General features: G+C 41.8%; 1 long non-coding RNA gene across 1 annotated transcript in view; it reads left to right on the forward strand.

Moving 5' to 3' along the window:
• The first annotated feature begins 1,518 nt into the window (after nucleotides 1-1,518).
• LOC102373225 overlaps nucleotides 1,519-12,206 on the forward strand; it is a 49,070-nt gene continuing 38,382 nt past the window's right edge. The window contains exon 1 of the long non-coding RNA XR_323949.2: nucleotides 1,519-1,550. This is a non-coding gene — a long non-coding RNA (uncharacterized LOC102373225). The remainder of the gene's footprint in view (nucleotides 1,551-12,206) is intronic.

A 12,206-nucleotide genomic window follows, 5' to 3' on the forward strand; every position in this document is an offset into this window, starting at 1 on the left:
GAGAACTGCTTAGGCAGCATTAGGGAAGGCAGAGGCAAAGCGTTGATGATGAAGGGCTCTTTCTGTCTGATGCTAACCTTCAGGCCAGATTCTGCTGCCGTTTACAGCCACAGGACGCTGAACTAAACCCGTCTAGTTCAAGACTTCCCATCATGCGTGCCTCGCTCTAACCTCCATTCGCATTTACCCTGGGATGCAGCCGTCTCCTACTACCTGTCGGCTGTCACACGAGCATTTCACAAACAGAGCCAAATATCAGCTAGAGGTTTCCTTTTCCTAAAATGGAGGGCTAAAGTGAACAAGAATTATTATTTAAAATGAACCATTGGATGGAGAAATTCGTGCTTAAATACCTACCTGTGGATTTCCAGTAGTCTGGTTGCCTGAAAATATTTTGATGAGGGAGTGTGAGGACTCAAGAACATTTATTCAAAAGCCATGCAGAGAATGGCATGCCCTGGGCAAGCTGCCTAACTTGGGAAAGTTTTGGCCTCTTGCTGAAGAGAGGATGCCCTCTACCTTGTAATGCTGCTTTTGCTTCTTAGGGCAGAAAAGGTCAGGAGAAGGGGTGTAGGGGGCTGGTAACCTCAGGATCACCTCTGAGTGGATCTGGGCAGTTGCAAAAGGCAGAGATGACCCAATGAAATGGAGAGGGAGCTGAGACTAGATCCTCAGGTGCTGATAATTGTCATGGCTCCAATGAAACCATGCTGATTTTCACCAGCTGAGGAGGAGGAGTGCTGATGATGATGACAAAAAGCACTGAGGAGCCTGAGCCCTGATCTCACCCTCTGATACAGAGCACACGAAAATCTGAGAGACCAAACATACCCTTGGAGGAGTGACACTAATTTCTTTCCATTGCTACCGCACCGTGGGGAGAGACTGGGTGAAATGAAGTGCTGACCTAAAAGACAGGAGCCTCTGAGGAGATAGGCACTATCAAAATGTCATCTAGATAAATAAGGACCCAAACTCCCAGTATCTTAAGTAGCTAGACTATTGATTAAAGAATCATGATAAATGAGGATAGGGCTGTGAATAGGATCAATACCATCAACCTTAAAAGTCAATCTCCTATACCAGCTTGAACAGAGACACTAAAAAACTACACTCGAGAGAACCACAAATCTTGGGTTGGGTAGCGGCTTGGAGGCTTTTAGTTTTACCATGCCATTTTGGTTTTGTATGAATAAACTTTAAAGAAATCATACAGGAGAGGGGGGATTTGAATTTGCAAACAGTTTGGAAGGCTAGGTATAAATGCTAAATATAATCAGGATCTAGAGCTCTCACAATATCTAAGGATACCTTTGGCCCTGACACACCATCGAGGGAAAATCTTTGCATGGTAATCACATTGCTCTAAGAAAATGTGCCAGACCTTCAGCTGTTGCAAATTGGCATAATTCCACTGCCTTCACTAGGGCTTCATCAATCTACACCTGCTAAGGACTTAGCCCAGGGTTGGGGGTTTTTTTAACATGGAAAAAGAATGTCTACTTCAGCAGTCCTCCAAGGGAAGGAAACCTCACTGGAGGAACAGGAAGGTAAAAAAAGATATCTGACTTCTGGAAAGATAAGAGTGACTCTTCTTAATGTGAATATTTGGGTGTAACTTGAAGGCAAAGTGTATTATAGTGTTATATGCTTTTCTGGTTGGGGATTTAGTCCCAGATTCTGCATCTACAGAAATACCTAGAGGTTCTACCATTAAGGTCGATAGGAGAAGTGTGAAGTTAGTTAGCGAAGATTTTTGTAATTTAGAGGATTGACCTTTTGAGGGGAAGAACTCTCTTTTTGTTCTCTTTGTCCAGCACATGGTGCAATGAGGTTTTGCTTCACGCTTGGGGCTTGTAAATGCTACCAGGATGCAAATTATAATAGCAGAGCTATAGGTGTTGGTTCATGTAATCAGACACAGATTCTCTTTCAGAAGAAACGGTGCGGTTCACAGGAAGGCGTGTTGGCTTTTAAGTCTGCAGTTCCTGATTTCTGATTCAGGGCCTGCTGATATCTTTCCATTTAGCCTCTTTCCACTGCAGTTGTCTGCATGTATAATATTTTATTTACCTGCCTTGAGAGGATCTCATGCTTGTGAAGTACTGCTATTACAGCAGCACTGCTCCAGTGTTTGTCTAGATGCCTACCTTTTAGGGTAAATTTCTGAGAGTCAAAGCGGAGGCAGCTTAGTGGTTTGGCTGGTAATAAAGGCAGCTAAGGCTGTTTAATAGGGAACTGTTTCTGGGGTCTTTTAGTAAGTGAACACCTGGGAAGTGCATTCCTTATTCCTGCCATTTAAAATTATCATTTTTTAGTGAACATATTTGAGACTGTGGATATATTTTTCATATCTAAGTGTGTGAGGGAGACCTATTTGATCATTATTTCCACCCCCACCCCCGCACTGAGTTAGGACTATCCCTGTCAATTCAATGAGAAGAGATTTTTTGTTTTTTTTGTTTTTTTGTGTGTACCTTATTCCAAAGAAGCCAGCAGATTGGATTATACTGTTGGAGTGTGTAGGTTTGTGGCTTTGGGGTTTTTTTTTTTGGCCAAATCAAAGTGTATGAACAGCATGTTGTCTCTGTGACTGCCATGCGGACTTCCCATGAGAGTCTGTTGTACTGTGCTGTTGTGATGCTTTCGCTATACTAAGTCGAGAGCTGTGCGTGAGTGCTGGCAGCATCCTGTGCAGTGTTTTTAATGGATCTGATCTCTGCATCTGATCGTGGAGGGTGGAATTAACTCCCTGTGCAGCTGCGTGCCTGATTTCTCATCTGAAGTCTTAATTTGGACTCAGGTGGTGCACAGACCTGGTGCGGGTTTATTGCACAGGACACAAATTTCATCCCTACAAAGTGGATCCTGTACAGACCATCCAAGAAAATACAGCATTTTAGCTTCCCATTGCTTCCACCTGAAGTGTCAGGAACAAACTCTCAAAAACAGTGGGAGAACAATTGTCATGAAGATTGCTTAGGAACCAGCTGTCATTTGTGATCATTAGCACTGAAAGGTGTATGCAGCAAGTGTTAGTGCACAGGGTGCATCCAAAATCCATTAGAAATGATGCATACATACCAAGGAGTTTCAGTTTTATTTTCTCTAAGTGGTAACTGTGGATCAAAAAAGAGAGCTGGCATGCTAGTGGGTGAAATGCCTTTTAAACTTTGCTGTATTTTCCTTGCATGGCAGAAAGTTCTCAAAGTTAGGACAATGTTTGCAACACTGAGCAAGTTTTCCCAAATCAGTATTGTTAAAAAAAATTAACTCCATTAGAAGTGCTAAATGAGGATCATAATGAGATATCCAAAATCTTGCCAAGTGAATTTAATCACTTTCGGATCCCAACAGCCACACAATTCAACTCTTTCTTAGCATAATTAAGCAAGTGACAATAAGGATGCTATTCCAAGACACGGTAATGAGATGCTATGGGGCCTGAATTCAGCTGGAGGGGATTTCCTATTAAATATTTATTGTATGTGCAGCTTCTTCAGTAGCTAGAAATACAGAAAAGGAAATTTAGCCAAATAGAAATGCTTTCCTCTGAAATGAAACTGTTAAAAACTGAAGGAATGCGGTCACTTGGTTTTTGGATGACTATTATTTTTGGCCTTAGGGCTGCATTCAGCATCAATAAAAATCATAGTTTAGGTAGGAGGAAAATAAATTGGAGGAAGGAGGTCAAAATGTAGGAAAATAAAATTGGAAGTAGAATGAAGAGGAAATAGGTGTGTGACAAACCAATTAAGTAGCGTACAAATGTTAAAAGTCAGTGGGAATTAACTAATGATGGACTGTAGGAAGCTAACAGAATCTAAGCTTAGAGGGGTAGGAGAAACTGGGAAGTAATGGAAGAAATTGGGTAAGGGAGATGCAGGTACGAGTACTCGAATGAAATAAGAAGCTTTAAATTTAGTGCAAACTTAATTCAGATACAGATAAGTATGGTTTCATCCAGTTTCTTTGGATACTTTATAGGATTGTGTAAGGAGTTATGGTCATCTTGCATTACCTGAGACTATAATAAGCCTGTGTATCCATCATGTTGCAGGTATTTGTATTACGCACACCCCCAAAAGCCCTATTTTAGGAGAATGGCACTTGGGGTGCAACATCAAGTGAGGGAACACCAGGCTTGTAGCTGCCCATGGAAACTTCAACCTGCTTCTTTGTGCTTCCATCTCCAAGACATGGGTCTCAAGGGAAACCCCCCCCCCCCCCCCCCCCCGTCTCATCATAGCTGTGACACATTTGCGCAAGGGGGAGAACAAAGGTTGCATGAGTTATTCCAAATCTGGCACTTCCCAATTTTCAAATGGTTGATTCAAAACAGCTAGGTTGAAACAACATCACTTAGGCTGGAAAGAATGTAACTTTCCATTTTGTATGCTTGGAAAAAAAAAAAAAAAAGCGGGAAGGCGAGCTTAAATTCTTCTATGGACAACAATAATGACTAAATGGCTACTAAAACTCTGGGATCAACAGCACTGCTGGCATGAGGAGGAGGTTCTGTTTCTCCATCCTTTTTGGAGTGACTCGAGTGCTAGTAACAAAGTCCAGGGATTGCTCCAGTAAAGGGACGCCTCTCCACCTGCCTTTGGCAGCATGTGCTGGCAGCTCTTCATACTGTCCTTTTCTCCATTGGCACTACAGCCTGCCAGAGTGGTGCATGTCTCATAATGAACGTGGCCCATGAAAGAGATGGGCAACTGGCTCTGCTACAAAGCTGCTGCATGACCTTCCCTTCCTCATGCCTCTTGCCCTGCCTTCCTCCTCTGTTGTAAACTGGAAGTGCGTGAACTGGTCGGGGCAAGGGCTGTTGCTTGCTTTAGGTTTGTGCAGGGGTTTCTGATGCATGGGTATGCTATTCTGGATCGCAAGCCTGAAGCAGAACCACAGCACAAATACTAATCATTCTTGACATATGTACTAAGGGGTGCTATTATCACTTTTAAAAGTTTTCTATGGTAGGATCAAATTATCTCGATTAGAAAGCTTCCCCCCCTCCCATGCAAAGTATATAGAAAAAGTGGTGACGCAGGAGGTGTAATTAATTATCTGCTGGGATTAAAATCCCTTCTTTGTGATATTTGATCTCTTATTACTTGATTCCTTTAAAATTCCTGGCAACATGCAGTCTCACTTAATAACTTGTTAGCACTCTAGCATTATATTTGTAAGATGGTCAGGTTTGTGTCTAGCAAAGCAATTGCTGGCTAGCAGTGAGTGACTTCAGCCATAATTAATTAATTAAATGTGTGTAAAACATGGTTCATTAGCAAGGTGTGTGACAATCTTATGGTGTTGAATACTGTCTCCGTAATTGTGTAATGAGCATGCTTCTACTATGGCGTTGGTTCATTAGTTCCCAGCTTCTGTGAGGATTGTTCAGGTACAAGACCTGTGATTTCCATGGGCTGTTCTGTTGACCCACTGGCACTGCAGAGAACACTTTGCAATGACCAATCAAATAATACTCCTTTCTGTTTTCACTTAAAACCCACACAATTAGAAATTATTATTATAGCTTAGCAGCAGCCACTGAACATTTGCTTGGAAGCTGGAAATCTCAGTTCAACTGTAGTTCAAGCAATAACTATTCTTTATACTCAATTATGCACTATAACCCATTAGGGAAGTCTGTGGTTTCCTGATGTAAATTTTTCCCCCCTTCTTCTGTGTTATAGCAAGGTTGCAACTCACTTCAAGTGTATTGGCAAGTGATATAATGGTATGTGTCTTCAGCATGCTAGAGAAGCCCTGCCCAGGGCATTCGCCTCGGGTCGGACCAAGCCCCCAAGTTCCAATCCAAATCCAGACCAGTTTCTTTCGGTAAATCCAGTGCCTCTTATTAGACTAACTCAAACAGTTGGAAAAATTCTTCTTGGCAAGCTTTCAGGTACAAATCCTCTTCGTACCCAAAAGCTTGCTAAGAAGAATTTTTCCAACTAGTTGAGTTAGTTTAATAAAGGATATCAGATTTACCCAAAGAACCTTGTCTGCCTATGTCCTGAGACCAACACGGCTGCAACCTATACCCCCAACCCAAATCTAAACTTTCTCAAGATGTGGAGATGTGTTAATCTGGAGCATTCGCTTGGCTCCTAACAGAGAGATGGATGCAACTATGATTTATAGGCATCAAAAAAGATTTTTTAGAGCAACTAGATACAGAAATCAGTAGATGCCCAGTGCAGATGGCATTTGGTTGTCAATACCTCCACAGAAAGGGAATGCAGCAGACTATCTGGGATCATTTCCTGAAAACTGATGGACTGTCGCATCCTTCAGGGCTTGAAGGGAGGTATTGATTATTTCTTGGTTTGCTTTTGTTAGTCAACAAGATGATCTTTCTTCATGAGTGGATGTCTGGAAATCTCTCGGCGATTCCAGTAGTGCCATGTATAATGGTACATCTAAATCAATTTAAAGTGAGCGTAATGATTAGCCTTTTCTATTCTAATTATTAGGACAGTGACGAACGTTGCTCCTCCTCCTCTGTGGAAATGATCAACCAGATCTAGGAGTAGCCCATGGTGGATGGTGCTTGGATCTCATGTTTGGTTTCTGATGATCTGGGGGCTTGAAGAGGGGGCGAAGTTTCTTATCGCCTCCTTTGCACTGCTGAAGTGTTCTTGCAAGAAACAGTGTCTTGCATTAGATGTAATCAGTCACCAGGTCTTGGGTCACCAGTTTGTTTGTCTTTTAAATCTCCTGTTTTGAGTAATCTGCAGGAATCTGAGTTTTCCATTTCCTGTGGAAAAATGGATTTTCTCCTTTAAAACGCGCATTTTCTCTTTTTAAAGGGGGAAACCATGAAAAGAGAAAAATGTAGGAAACCATGGATTCCCCTTGCAGGCTGGCACAGTTCCAGCCAAATGCAATGTTTTATTGATATATATGTGAATTTGTTTTTCTTTTAAATCAGAAAATTTTCAATTTTTAAACAGAGAGGACCAGGATCCCTGGTCATCTGAACACCAGCATCTGAGAATTGTGGTGCTCTTTGAAGTGGGTCTGAGGGAAGAAGGCATTTTGTGCCCAAGAGGTTGATAGCTGTGGTTCTCAGCTAGAGATGCTTTCACCCGGATGATTGTAGGCACTCTTAGCAAGCAGTTGGGCAGCTTTGCATTTTTGAAAGTTCAAAGGTTTTCAGAGCGCTTGAGGCAGAAGCATGCTCTAAATTAATTTTCCAAATGGGAAAGATATGGATGAGGCAACAGCAGCACCAGGAAAGAGGAATACTTGTCATGCTTCCAATGTCTTCCATGCTCCCTGCCTTATTTTAAGAGAAACTCAGTACAGGTGGTCATATATTGCAAGACTGGTGTCTCTTGACCGCAGGAACAAGTCGCTAAAATGCCTGTCTGTGAACAGCGCAGATTCTTTAGGAGTTCCTTGGCAAAGGAGGGATCTCTCAAACGCTGTCTGCAGAGCTTGTTAATAAGACCCTCAGCAGTAGAGGTCAGAAAAACTTCGTGAGGTTATGGACTTGCCAGAGGACTTTGTAGCTCATTTGACATTGACTTGTAGAGAAGAAACCGGTAGATTTGGTTTCAAACATAGCATCCCAGGAAACACGGCGCACTTGTGTCGAGTATGGTTCTGCCAGCTCCATCCTTTTTACCATGTGATGTAGACTCCTTTCTCAATCCTGACAGCTGCAAATCCATGTGTGGGGCAGGGCGCAGTAAAGCAGGAGAAGCTGTGCATGTATTCAGTGGCAGGGACACTGATCATTGTGCTTTGTGATGAGTGGAGCAGTGTTTCAAGCTCCTTTTCACACTAGATCCTTACTCAAAAGTGCATGGTAAGAAATAGGGGTGATGGAGGAGAAACTGGCCACCAGCATGTGTCTATTTTATCTATTTATTTCTGTTCCTACTAGGCAGGAGCGTGTTGGTCCTCAGGCAGCATAATTCATTCTCTGTGTCCTACTCCTCTTTATCTTGTGCTAACACTTCTGTGCAGTGCCCTGCCCTGAAGCTGGACAATACCAATATGGAAGGCTTTTTTTTAGGTATGAAACAGTATGAATCTGTATTTATAGTGAGACTTCTGTCTGTGCGTGGTGCCCGCCAGGAGGTCAGAGGTTGCCTGAGTGTCAGGGTGCAAGAGGAGGGGGCACACGCCATATCCCTGTGCCCAGCATAGTTGCACATCTCGTGTTCCCTGGAGTGGAAAGACCGGTCCGTACACTTTCTGAGGTGTGAGGTACCTTTTGCCCAGCCACATTGCTGCTAGGGTTTTGTCCATACTGGACCACAGGACAGCTGGGGATGGTGAACTGCACTCTCAGAAAGGGCGTAACAAGGGAACTCCTTCTTCCACCTGCAGGGATTAATGGGAGGAATCTGCCCACCTTTTCTTGCCCCTCTCCATAGGTCATTGCCCTCAATATGGGCTAGTTGTGACTTCTGCTCTGGAGCCCACCACTGAACTCATTGCAAGCCCCATGTGATTTACGGCTGTGAAATAGGGCACAGGTAATATACTGTAGCTTTTCTGCATTTTGACTTTCAACCCATCTACCATGTAAAAAGCAAAATAAAAATTTAAACAGAACAGACCCCCTGACTTGTACTATCAGTTATGTGGGGCGGGGGGTGGAAACCAAGAGACCAGAACATCTCCATTTTCAGGAGTTTTTCTTGCAGTCCCACTCCCATCTTGGCAGAATGTATTTGAATATAATACTGTAGTTATGGAACAAGTAGAGATGCACAAAGCTGCTCTTCCCAGTCCTCTATCTCGAGTGAATCCCTGCCATGTCAGCAGCATGTTGTCGATGTCTTCAAAGCCATTATTCCTCATTTCACTGTTTCAAGGTGCAATCTTCCAAAGTTACCATTTAATACATTTCATTGCAGAGGCAGAGAGCAGCTAAACCCTAATTCTTTTTGAGTGACGCTTACTGTATTCTTCTTCTTCTTCTTTTTTTAACACGGGGGTTTGTTTTTTTTTTTTTTAAAGGATATATTATTTTCCCCCCCTCCGACCTCTTTTCCCTTGTTATTACTATTTTCAAAAATGTAGAGGCGCCTAACACAGCTGAGATCGTTCCACAGCTCTGCCTTTAATGGAGTGAGCAGATTGCAGTAAGAATGCGATGCTGCTCAGTAAATTTAATGACTTTATGAAGATAAATGTTTCCCTTCCGAAGCCCCTTCTTGTCAGAATACATTTAATACCGCCATTCCTTTGAGAACTAAATTCCTGTAGCACTTTGCAGCATATTAGCATGTTTTTCTCACCACATGAAATTGCACTTCAAGCAAGAAATAATAATGTTTCTGCATCCCCTTGTACATTTTTATTACTGCCAATGAATAGGAGTAAATTAACTATTATGGCTAGCATTATTCACAGGGACAAATTCCTAACTCATTTTACAGAGAATAATAAATAACTGAATAAATAAGATGCCTTTAATTTCACATGCGAATTATCAAAGATTCCTCTGAGTCGCAGAAAGAGGACCAGTTGACTTGACAAACAAAACACAGCCATAGAGGAAAAGTTAGATGTATGTCAACTAATCATCATCATTTTATTCCATGAATGAGTAATGAACACATTTTAATTACACATTATTCCGATGAAACCAGGTTTCCCTGCCTGATTGTTTGTTGCTACATATGTATGTTCAAATTCTAATTTGGGAGATGAGCCAAATTTGCTTTCAGTTGCTTGGGTGTGACTGATAGCAATGACTAGATAGTGCATTTCATTTGTAAACCCCAGAGTATCTACGCAGGGGAGTGAGAAGCGTCCTTGTCCCATTTGGCAGGGAGAGGACCTGAGGCACGCAGAGGTGGAGCCCCTTGAAGGACCAAGAGATCAGACGCAAGGCTAGAAATTGAACTCAGACTCTTACGGCTCTAAAATGAATGCATTTTAATCAAGATCCTCTTGCATCAATTGGTGGCAGATCCAGTAAAAGAAGAATATAAAAAAAAAAAAAAGTGTAAAGGAAATTTTAAATATTTTGTAAGTTCAAAATAGATCCCTTTTAGTGTCTTGCATTTGAATTAAAATTGGCATTGAAACCGTCCTTAAATCGGAACCAAAAGGACTGTACGTGCTTGCATACATGCATGCATACACGTGTGCATTTGTTTGTCAAGAGCCATAACTTTTTAATGTAAAAAGTGTTATGAAAAAAATGGTAGAACTGCAATATGTATCTGTTAACCTATTTTAATTTTTTTTGCAAAAAATGCCATTTTTTATTTTAAAGAACCCACCGGTTTTGTTGGAAATGGTTTGACCAGCTCTAGTTGATATAACTGGCTTTCTCCATGTAGCCATGGGCAGAATTTAGTGCCATGATCTAGAGTGTTTTATGTATTCTTTTAAAAAATAGACTTCAACTTTGCCTGCTTAATTTCTGACTTACCCTCCCTGTCGCACAGAGGCAGATGGAACGAAGCATTTCTGGCCACTGCTGCTGCACAATTATCTAGCAACATATGGGGATCCAACAATACTTCCTCTCCCCCAGCTGAATTTGAATGCAAATTTGGGCTTTGTTAATCAGGGGGTCACCCCATGATTCCTATGTTCTTCGTTTTTCTCCTCCCAAAACACTAGTATCCCCCACTGTTCTCCAGATTACCTGGTCTCCATTTCACTGGACACCAGAGACCTGCAAAGGTATCTAGCACCATCCCTCTGTAAATCTAATGCACTTCTGTTGGGGTAGGAAAGCTGTTGTGTAACCGGGGTGTACATCTGTGGGGAGGAAGGAACTCTTGTTGCCAGTCCTCTGTCTTGCACATTATTTATGAAAAGCCAAGGGGCCACCTTTGTTCTTTAGGGTAGAGATGGCTTTTTGCTTGATTGTTATACTTATCAAGCCATTCCTAAATACATGGCCCTTTTTGGTAACCAGACCTGAATTAGGGATAAGGTTCTGACACAGCCTGCAAAGTTGTTTCCACTTGGAGTTTTTGGCTCGGACTAGAAATAGAAATGCCAAAATGCTGGAATAAGATTCCCTGTTATATTCCATTCTTTGGAATTGAAAGTGTAGCAAATGCCACGAAGAGCTGCTCTCACTGTAGTTCTCCATGCCAATGGAGAATGAGCACAAGGCTACCACTAAAATCCCTGTGAGCCATGGGGCTTGCATGCACGCATCAGATAAATGCATGAATTGGATAAGTCTCATCCAAGTTTTCCAGTTCCCTTCTGCAGGTTTTATAGATTCAGACAGATATGTTCACCCCAAAGTTTTGTGCATTTATCTGCATGGAGCCTTCTGAGACTAGCTCATTGTTCTGAGTACAGGCACAAAAAGGATAGAAATTGTCCGGCTCTGTAATACCATTCGTAAAAGAAAAAGCTGCAGCACTCCTTTGTGATTTAAAGCTGTTTTAACAGCTTAAACTTATTTTCATATATAAAAAATGTTTTTCTTGCAAGAGGGAGTTCTAAGAGAAGCGCTATCAAATTGCAAAACACGCAGGCCACACTCTTAGCTGATGTAAAGTCAGCATTTGTCCCATGGTGACACATTTGAACGTTTAAGATCCTTTGGCTAATGAGGGATCTTGTCTAGCGAAAGCTTCTCATGAGCTACATGCTGACTTGGAGGGATTTCAACAGTCTCTAAATGCACCATTGATATGGCTCAGGTAAGACCTTCAGTAACCCCTTTCACAGCTTTTGTAACGTTTTACAATGTGCTAAGTAGGGCAAGGCATACCTCACAGTCCTGCAAGCTGTCTTTGTGTCTGTGTGCTCATGCACACACACGTGTGTGTGTGTGTGTGTGTATATGTGTGAGAAGTATGCCTGTGTATAATTTCAACCTGTTCTTTCTTCTTGTCTTGCTCTCCACAGTTAACATAAGCAAGTACAGTTGTAAGTTTCTATATTTCACTTCTTTGTGTAAATGTCACATATTCAATATATTTTAGCTATTAGCAGAAATAAGCTGGATGGGTATATCTATAGATTCCAGTGCCTACATGCTGAACATACCACTCTTCTTAAAGGTCATCTTAAATCTACAGAGCAAAAAAAATAGAAATACTAAAGCTTCCATGGCATTGTGAATATGTGCAAGAACTTGTATTCTATTATGTATGTGAGCAGGTAGAAAAATCAGTCTGTTTGCTGGACCTAGCCTGATATTGTACCACATACGAAATGTGCTCAACAATCTTAAGTTGCCTGCTATCCTTGGGAAA

Source organism: Alligator sinensis, unplaced genomic scaffold (genome assembly GCF_000455745.1).
Source record: "Alligator sinensis unplaced genomic scaffold, ASM45574v1 scaffold207_1, whole genome shotgun sequence".
In the NCBI taxonomy this organism is placed as follows: Eukaryota; Metazoa; Chordata; order Crocodylia; family Alligatoridae; genus Alligator; species Alligator sinensis.